The following is a 10,358-nucleotide window of genomic DNA, read 5'->3' on the forward strand; positions in this document are numbered from 1 at the left end:
TGATCTTCGTCTTAAACTAATCTTATCTACCTCTATTTCTAAAGAAGAATTCAATTTCCTTGAAGATAGGTAGATTCAAAAAGTGATTGGGGTGGCGCAGGAAGGTCTGCATAGCCTTAAGATGATGAATCTATGAGGCGCTATCTTCAAACTTGACTTATCAAAGGCTTATGACCATGTCAATTGGATCTATCTCCGATTACTTTTAACTTATGTGGTTTTTAGTCTCGATTTCATAACATGGGTTGTAGAAATTTTGAATAATATGACACTTATTCACAGAGATTATCCCAATTATACACTATTGCGGAATACATGCATAATACATAACCTCCTCTACGTTGATCATCAATTTTGCGGAATTAAAAACAATGAAACATCAATCGCATGTGCACATTAACATAGTATGTAACCCGACGAAAGCATACAACTGAAAACCACACACTATCTGTATATTATAATGATTGAGAACATGTAACAATACATAGTACAATACTCCTCACAAGTACTCAGTACTATCTCCACTTGTTACACACAAACTAGCTTAGATCTGAATCAATCACAAGTTCAAATCTCCTCCGCTGTCTGCCTACCTCCACTGCGCAATGCTGCATGAGAATAGATGAGAATGGCTGATTCAAACTCATATTTTGCTTGGCTGAACCACGCAATCCTCATTGACAATACTCAATCCATTGATTGTGCAAATATCATGCACAACTATAATCACAACTGACCGCTGTCTTGCCCTTTCACTCACCTCTAACACTTGTCTCCACTGAACTGTCCATGCACTGAGTTAACTGATGTATTCTTTAGTTGCTTTATGAGTTAATAATTAGTGAATTAATTAATAATTAATTCACATCACTCATCACTAGTGTATTCTGCAGTTAGACTAAATACAACTAGTTCAACTAAGTCAAACTGAACACAACTCCATCAACTCCTCAATCAACTCCACCAAACTCAATCACTTGAGTTCTAACTGAAGTCCATCATGCAATAGCTCAACTAACCCATAAGAAAAGCGTATTTCCTTCTCGCAGTTGCATGTGCCACATCCGTAGCTCGAACTGAAGTGCTCCAAGAGGATAAGATAATGTTTATAGTCCAAATATTATTATGAGCTAATAATATTTGACTTTTCTATTTTTAGCCTGGCAGTCTAAAAATAGACTCGACTCATATGTCTAAAAATATAAGTCCATCTATTTTTACCAACATGACAAATCATCCATAAATAGCATCCTGCAACTCATAAACCATGATCCATATGTCTAAAAATAGACATAGTCTAAAAATAGACTTTGCACCAAAAATAGCCTGCGGGCCCACTTAGTGAAGGCGACTCCTTTCCACTAAGCTCCATCATCTTGTTGCATTTTCAACATGGGTTATGAGTTGTATTCAAACAATCTCCTTTTTTGTGTTAATAAATGGCGTAGCATCTCCTTTCTTTCATGCTCAGAGGGGTCTTCATGAGGGATGATCCCTCTCTCCATTATTAATTATGTTGATTGTTGAGGGTCTCAGTAGGCTCTTGGAGGAATCTAAACAAAATGGGGATTTCCATGGGTGCTTGATAACTCGAGTTCTAGCTATATCCCACCTATTATTCGTAGATGATATTCTTATTTTTTGTAATGGGAACCCCCATGAGGTGGAAATATTGAAGGACATTCTTTCATTATTTGGGAAGGCCACTGGTATGTTGATAATTTTTTAGAAATCCTCCCTTCTTATTTCAAGTTTGGAAGAGGATGAAATCCAACAAATCATTGCATTACTTTTGATGGAAATCTCTCACCTTGTCGATGGTGTCAAATATTTGGGCTTTCACCTGAAACCAAATACTTATAGAATCATGGATTAGCATTAGTTGATCTCTAATTTTGAGAAACATATTAAAAGATGGTGTCATATATGGTTCTCTCAGGCAAGTCGGCTAGTTTTAATCAAATTTGTACTTGAAGCAATTCCTATGTATTAGTCCTCCCTTGCATGGATTCCAAAAGGTGTATTGGAGCATGTAAGGTAGGTATGTTATAATTTTTTATGGCCTGGTTCCAACTTTGAGGTAACCCTCCCTTGCATGGGGTGGGACAAAATAACCAAATTAAATTCCCTTAACAGTTGGGGCCTAAAGAACATCTTTATATTCTCTCATGCTCTAGCTACAAAATGTGGATGGCAACTTCTTACCACACAAAGCCTTTGGAAAATGGTTGTAATTGATAAATACATTTCACCTCTCTCGGTGGAGGATTGGGTGTGTTGGTCAGACAAACCTCAACAAAATAACCATGTTTTTTTTTCTCTGTAAGACTAGGCTAATTTATATTACAAAAAACAAAAATTACAGCAAAATTACACCAGGGCCATGGCCCTGCATCTCCAGCAAGATTGTCTCCATGAAAGACCCTTCTGAGTTGCATCATTACAAAATTGAATCGACACAGTAAGCTTGTAAACCGCCACAATGGACATGTGAACTGACACGGTGGATTGACAAACCGACACAATGGACACATTGACTGACACGGTGGACACATAATCCGATATGGATGACACATAGACAGTGTTATCTCAAAATCAAGCCCTGGAAGGCTGCAACCCAGGAAGACTTCAAGTAACTCTTTCACACCAATCTTTTGACTAAGGCTTAGCCTCCTTAGCCTGAGAGGGCTCTCTCAAAGGATTATTGATTTTGACTATTAATAAGATGGCTAACTCTTGTGAATAACATTGACAAATAATGAAGGCTGGACAAACATTACATAAGTTTCCATTGGGCCTATGGAGTCAAACATACTACAGCAAACAATGATGATGCCTTACATAGAAGTCAGGGCATTTAGCATTTGGATGTTCAGAATACCACTTATATAAAACCACAGTTTACAAAGACATACAGGAAGTCAGAGCATGATCGATGAATTCTGAGTGATTATGCATTTGTACAACTGTAAAAGAACACTAAAGAAAATATACCATCACACATTCTGAACAAGAAAATCCTTTATGAATCCTGAGAAGTAAAATAGTCATTTATATTACTGAACTCTGTTTGTACATAAGCCAAAACAGTCCTCTGTTTTATAAAATATCCAACCCCCATTACATAGATGTTCCAGCTATATATAAAAAATCCTTATTCTAACTACCTCGAGCTTCCTCCTCCCACATGAGGGGAACTCGAATTCTGCTTATGATGACACCTATTTGCTTTACAACAAACTATTAAATACAATTAGTGCTAACTGGAGTTCTAAAGAGTTCTAATTTGATTATGACTCTAACTCTATCTTCTTCGTAGAATGATTCCTTCTTGTTCTTTGACACTTGGACTCCTTGCAGTTTGGCTGAGATGGCTGAGATGAGTATTTAAAGCTCCATGTTGGCCTCGGATGCTGAATACTTTAACTGCTCAGTGATGTTAGGTGATATCCCTTGCTTTTCGGTTCCAGTCCTCCATAACTTCGAATATACAGCAGCATGTTTTTAGCCCTTTTAATAACCCAAAAATATAGGACATCACCATGTTCCTGATGTGTTGGAGGCTTCATCGATGGGCAAGTGTGCAGGCCAAAATCCCTCGTATGTAACTCATTCAAAACCCTAATGACCGGTAATAAAGTGGATTTATAACAGAAACTTTAAACTTGAGTCAAAACATTTCACCTTTTTAAAGGTACACCTGTCTTGATCTGAATGGCTGTGATAGCTTCATTTGGTCTCTCACATGTCCTTCAAGTGTTTCCTTTAGAAAATTCCCGATCATTTTATCAAACTGTTTGTCTGCGTTAAAACCATCACCTACAGCAGTTTCATAGCGCGCTACGAAACTGCTGTGTAATTTCAAAAACACAGTCTTCCTTTCATAGCTAAATGATCACTGGTGTTCATGGCATAAGCACCTTACTCCCTTGATTATTTTGAAAAGATTTGCTTGCAACTTTTCAAGAAACAGATATTTCTCTTTTCAACATTTCCACTTGCAGTTCAAAACTAGTGACTGAGATTGGATTATTTAGCTTCAGCTGCTACGAAACTGCTGTTCTGGCTGAAAAATATGTCTTTGGACAGAGCTCATAATTTCTCACAGAAAACGTATTTGGAAAAACTGAAGGAGGTTTTTGTGAACCAATCCGTGCTTAACAAAAACCTCTTTTGGTTTTTTGAAATACTACTCCAGCTGCTCAGAGTGTGTCTTTGAAAAACAGGTGTAAAACAGAAAATGAAAAATTGCACCTACAGCAGTTTCGTAGCGCAACTTTAGTCACCCATTTCTCCCAGCTCATAATCAATTTGAAGAAAATGAAAGAGGTTTTTCTATTTTAGTATGTTAGGAATAAAAACCTCTTTCAATTTCCAAAAATATGCTTTCCGTTGCTCTAGATACCTCCTGGAAGTTAACTACCTAAAACAGTTTTTCTCCTGAAACAGGCTGCTACAGGGGTTTCGCAGCGCGCTGCGAAACTGCTGTGTAATTTCAAAAACACAGCTTAATGCCAAAATTTGACTATATTGAGCTTCATTATCTTGAAATGTCTCTTTTCATGTGCCCTCTCTTCAATTGATCCCTGAAAACTGTAAGTCCTTCCTTTAAACTTAATTGAAACCAATCCCGGCATGTTACCCTGTTACTAGTCCAGTTGTGGAAATACTCATGACCAATAACACCCAAGATAGCAGCATAGTCTGCATCCGCTATGTCAATTGCTGCAAGAAGTAATTGCTTTTGCAGAAAAGCACATTTTGGCACCAGATCCAAAGCATACACCAGTTCCATAGAAACTTCAGCGAAGCCATTAGATTGAAATCACACCACTCCTGAAGGAAACCGCAGCACAAGTTTCCCTCTTGTTATAAAAGCCCTAGCGCCCAACAACATCAACTGATTTGTTCTTCTAATTGTGTTTCATGAACAGGTCAGAATACCACATTGAAATAAAACAGATAATTGAACCCAGTGGATTATTCGTGTCAAGACTGTATCCTGAGGCACGCAAGCAAACCCCTATGTCTCCTTCTCAGCAACAACTGGAACACGTGCCAATACCATGACACCTAACAATCTAAACACAACGGATTCTGATAAGTCTGACAGCTGGGTGAAAATGGCTATGGATTCGAAAAAATCCCCAATTTCGTAGCGCAGCCAGTGCAAAATATGAATTATGCGCTACGAAATCACCTAAAAGATGTTGCGCTGCAAAACTGATAAAGGGATCTATGCGCTGCGAAACTGCTGAAAAGGATTTATGTGCTTTACCATCAAACAAATGTAAGACATTTGGCATTGAAATTTTGTCAGTGATAACAGACAGATTGACAAAGAGAGCAGTAAATCGACAGAGAGCTTGAGAGGCAAACAGAGAGTTGCTTTCCTGGCAACGGTAGACAGATTGACAGCGGAATTAGTCCTCATCGGTTGTATGGGGCTCCTCCTTCGCCGGTCCTTTGAGCTTCTGCGAGACCTCCATATCCTTCGCCTGCCCTTTGAGCTTTTGCGAGACCCCCATTTCCGAGCGCAGCGTCCGCTGAACCGGCTCACTAGGGCCAGCTTCCTCAGCTTGAGTTGCTGGGGGTGAGTCAGCTTTGGTAGGCCTCCGCATATCTACCGCGGGAGCCTGCATATCAACCACTGGCACGCCCAAATTGTCCAGAGGCCCTCTGTGATTATTACAGTGTTCCACCATGACTGAAACGATAAGAGTGTTATTCTCCAGCGTGCAAGGAATTCGATAACGAACAGCCGGGTGCTCCAAATGCCCGCATTCTGGAATTTCTCCCCACCCACGCACAGTGCCGCGTCCAACAGGTCTGTTTGAGCCTCTGATATGCTCATAAGCAATTTCCGCCGAGGAGGAGGGCGAATTGACTGGGCGCTGGGTGGCAGAGCGGCCCCTAGAACCGCCCCTGCGACTGCTCATCCTGAGCCTCTCCCTTTGCATTGTCAAATTAACCTTCGGACCAGAATCCCACTGAGAGTTTGTGCTCTGAACCAGGGAATGTTCCTCCTCTGCCAACGTCTGCTCGGAATTGTTGCAGGAATGAATCCAGGCGACCGGGGGAGCGTAGATAACGAGCGCCATTTGCCTCGAACTCAGCTGCACAATGAATGCCCTCTGAACCAGCCATAAAACCAGCATTGAAGCCAAGTTTGCGGAGCCTCCCATCACATTTAATGCCTCTACGCTCTGGTGTGTCGTGGCTCGTCCGGGCTTACATCTGCCCACGTGACGAGCCCCTTCCGACACCTGCCTATCGCGCGATGTCAACACCCGCATCCGGGAAACAAAATAACCATGTTATATGGAGATCTATTTTAAATAATTTTAAAGCCATCTCCAATGGTCTAGTTTGGAAAGTTGGCACGACTCATCGGGTTGGCTTGGACAGGACCCCTGGCCTGGCCGTCACCGTGCACATCTTCTCCCCTCCCTATTAATTAATTATCTTCAGGATTATGGTTATTCAAAGTCAGGACACATTGTTGACCCAAATACCACTTCTATTTGGTGTCATTGCTAGAAATCAACGGCTAAGCTGAAAATCCCAGACCCTTTCTTGGAACGCTGGAGCAATTATATTAGTGGCTTACATTCTGGTCATGTTCATATAATGGATGTTAGGAAACTAGCTATGGGACATACTAATAACAATATGGGGACAATAGGGGCACAATAATAAAAATAAGGGATACAATGACAATAGTAATGGGGGAATCACTAGTATTATAGGGGCCTAACAATGGATAGGGATGATGAACTCATTTGGGTTAGGGCTAAGAGTGGTCTATATTCCCCAAAAATTGGTTATATCTTTATTTCTTTTGAACTTCATCTGATTGTTTCACAATGGTGGTGGAAGATCGTTTGGAAATCCAAATGCCCACCGAAGGCTAAGATTCTCATGTGGTGTATTATGAATGGAAAATTCCCTATGTGGGATGTTCTTCAAAGGTGTTTCTCTATTGGCCCTAGCTGGTGTGCTCTTTGTCAAGTAGATGGAAAATCAATTTCTCACCTATTTTTTAGTTTCCCTTTCGGTTGACAAATTTGAGATCACTGCAAGTCTACAAAAGCTCAAATTGGACTCTGGCATGGACATCTATTGAATCTACTTAGTTATATTGGCTCTCTCTCCCGTCCTCCTGTACTTTCAAAGCTCTTACGATAATCATTTGTTGGGGAATTTGGATCACTCGTAATCGAGCTATCTTTCAAGACCATGTCTCTTCCCCAAGGATAATTTTTGTTGAAGCAATGGAGATCCCTAATCTTTTTCTACAAAAAAAACACATACGCAGGGTGCGTGAAATCATAGTTGAGCATCCTAACATGACAAAATTGTGGGAATGTGACGCAACCCTAAGGCTGCCACATGCTAAACACCTTATCGGGACTTAAAATTCCCTTAATGGCCCCTTATTAAGCTTTATACCTCCATGCCCCTTATATGTATATATCAGAAGCATTTTACACAATTAAAACCCCGGGACCATACCTTTTCTTGGTAATATATTAAAATACACAGACATGCTTGAAAACCCCGCTTTAAGCCTTTACCCAGACTTCAAAAACATTTTAACCATGTGCATAACCCTATCGGGTCCACACATCACTCTTTACCATTGATTTATCATAATATCGCCATCGCAAACCATCGCAGGCTCATACATACCGGGATATATGGATACGCGGAAATACATTGAAAACCACACAAAAACATTGATTTTTACCTTTTTCCATCGGCGCGCTTACCGTACGTGAAAATCAACTCATCGAACACTGAGAGCCGTCGATCTGGAGTGACAAGATCTAACGGTCCAGATAAACTCGCCTAATCGCAATCGACAATCCCATTGGACTACACTATCGGTGCTATCCCTTTGGCGGAGGTCCAATGCGATAGCGTAATCGCTATCGGCAATAGCAATATGCCGCTTTATAATAGGTCACCTCCATTCCAAAACCTCTGATGCAATAACCTTGCGGACCCGACAGGCTATTCAATCTTTCATATACTATTTCGGGTCCGGTTGGGTCGCGATATCGGAATTCGCTAATCTTCCACGCCGATTCCCTTCCTCCGATGCGATGCGATTATTATATCGGACCCGATAAGGCCCAAAAGCAATATTTATAATATTTCAAGTCCGCTTTTCCAAATTCACTAAGTGTTTTACGCCGTTTCTCTGTGTAAATGGGTTTTCCGCTTGCGGACCCAAATTACACTAAACTTGCCTTAGCCACGGGGTTTCTACTGTTAAGAACGAAAACACAGAACCAATGCCAAAATCATTCACATATAGAGAAAAAGCAAGCATTCGAGGCCTCCACGGGCCGATTATATAATTATGCATGCAACACTGATCTTTCCACAATAAACAATAACAGAGTCCCGCCTTAGGCCAGATTATACAAACAAAGACCTCTGCCTTAAAAGAAATGCAATCAATTACTCGGTTCCACACTCTAAATCAATTCTCTGTGTACAAACATACATACAAAACTGTATTTGGGATTCTCTGCCCTATCTGGCCCGATTATTCTAATTAGTGGCCTCTTCCTCCCATGCTGCCCGTAGGCTTACAAATGCCTTGATTCCTCTCTCTGTCTCGCCTCTCGCCTCCCTCTTTCAGAAAAGAAAGGAACACATATATGCTAAGCTAACCATCTCCTCCACAATTGAAGGAATAAATTATACATTTAGATTTCAAATCCTATCCTAATCTAAACAAGCTAGACTACTTGGCTTGATCTCCACGCAGGGAGGATCACTTGCCTTTTATTCCTAATTCAGTTCAGAATTAGGCAATAATTAACTACTTACATGTATTTGAAATTAATACAATTTAAACAACCAAGTCTTCTCCAAACTTGCATTAGCCACAACATGTGACCACTCCATCACATTGTTGGCTAGTTCTAGATGCTCCTGCATCAACATATTTCGATGATGCGTTTGTCGATCCGGGCAGTAACTGTGAGGGTAGCTTCATTCTCCATCTCTCTAATGACATCTATTTTCATGTCTCCATGGATTTGGGTGCTGGATCGAATAATTATGCTGAACTTCTTACTTGTTGGAACCTTCTTGCCTTTGCTATTGATTAGGGTGCTTTACATATTCAAATTTGTGGAGATTCTAAGCTTGTTGTCAATTGGTTGAATGACACTCAATCATGTAGGAATTTTCTATTATCACCTATATTGGATGATCTTTTGTGGTTAAAAATATGTTCTCATGTTTTTCTTGCTATCATATATACAAGGAACTCAACTAGAGTGCATATGGTCTCTCCAAAGAGGCTCTAGAATTGGCCCATGATTGTTGGAGGATCATTTAGTACTATGGTGGCATAGTCTCAACATACTCCTACAGTACGTTCACAATCCACTCCTCAGGTAGATTATCTTGATTAGACCATGCATATAGATTACGAGAATATGTTTTTGTCTTTTTGTTTTTTGATGCAGGATATTGTTTATTATGGACATTATACATGATCAATTTTTGTTAAGAACATGATAATATATGAACTCACTAACAGTGAGTTATTGGGCCTTATGTATATAGGAGATCTTTGTTTATCACCCCTGATTGATATATTTATGCATTTCTATGGTTTGATGTTATTGAACATTCTACATACACACTTGTGTATTTACAAAATGTAATTTTTATTACTATTATTAAAAACTAGGATTTTTTTTCTCTAGAAAAATTACATTCCCTTACATATCTCTACCATATTTTAATTTTATTTTGACCAAATCAAAATGTTTACATTATATCTCTACCATATACATTACATGTCTACCATAAAGGCAATTAATTATTCTCAAATTATTATTGAAATATATTAGTAAAAAATTTAAAAATCCAAAAAAAAATTATGTGACAAACTTTACTCATATTTCTTAGCATAAACAAAAATAAAACAATCAATAGCTTGTCCAAAGCAAGAAAAATGGTTTGTCCCGAACATGTTTAGAGCCTCTTTGATGTATTTATAGTCAAAATCCAATCATATTTTTTATGCACATAGTTTACATAGATAAAAACCAAAAAACTTTTAACTTGTTCAAAGAAAAACAAGTTTAATGTTGCATAAAAAAAATTAAAAGCTCTAGGGAATAACTGATGATAAAGTTTTTAATATTTATATTTGATCTTTTAAAATTGATAAGGTAAATGCAATTTGATAAAGTTAAGTAACAAAAAAATATGATAAACAATTTTATTTTTGAAAAACCCTTGAAAAAATGATGATCTTTGGTGGAAGCCTAACAAAAGAATTTGAAAAATCATCAAATTGTCCAAGGAAAGAATTTTAATATCTA

Source organism: Pinus tabuliformis, chromosome 4_1, assembly GCF_031772625.1.
Source record: "Pinus tabuliformis cultivar Carrire ecotype Pingquan chromosome 4_1, CPIR1, whole genome shotgun sequence".
Lineage (NCBI taxonomy): Eukaryota > Viridiplantae > Streptophyta > Pinopsida > Pinales > Pinaceae > Pinus > Pinus tabuliformis.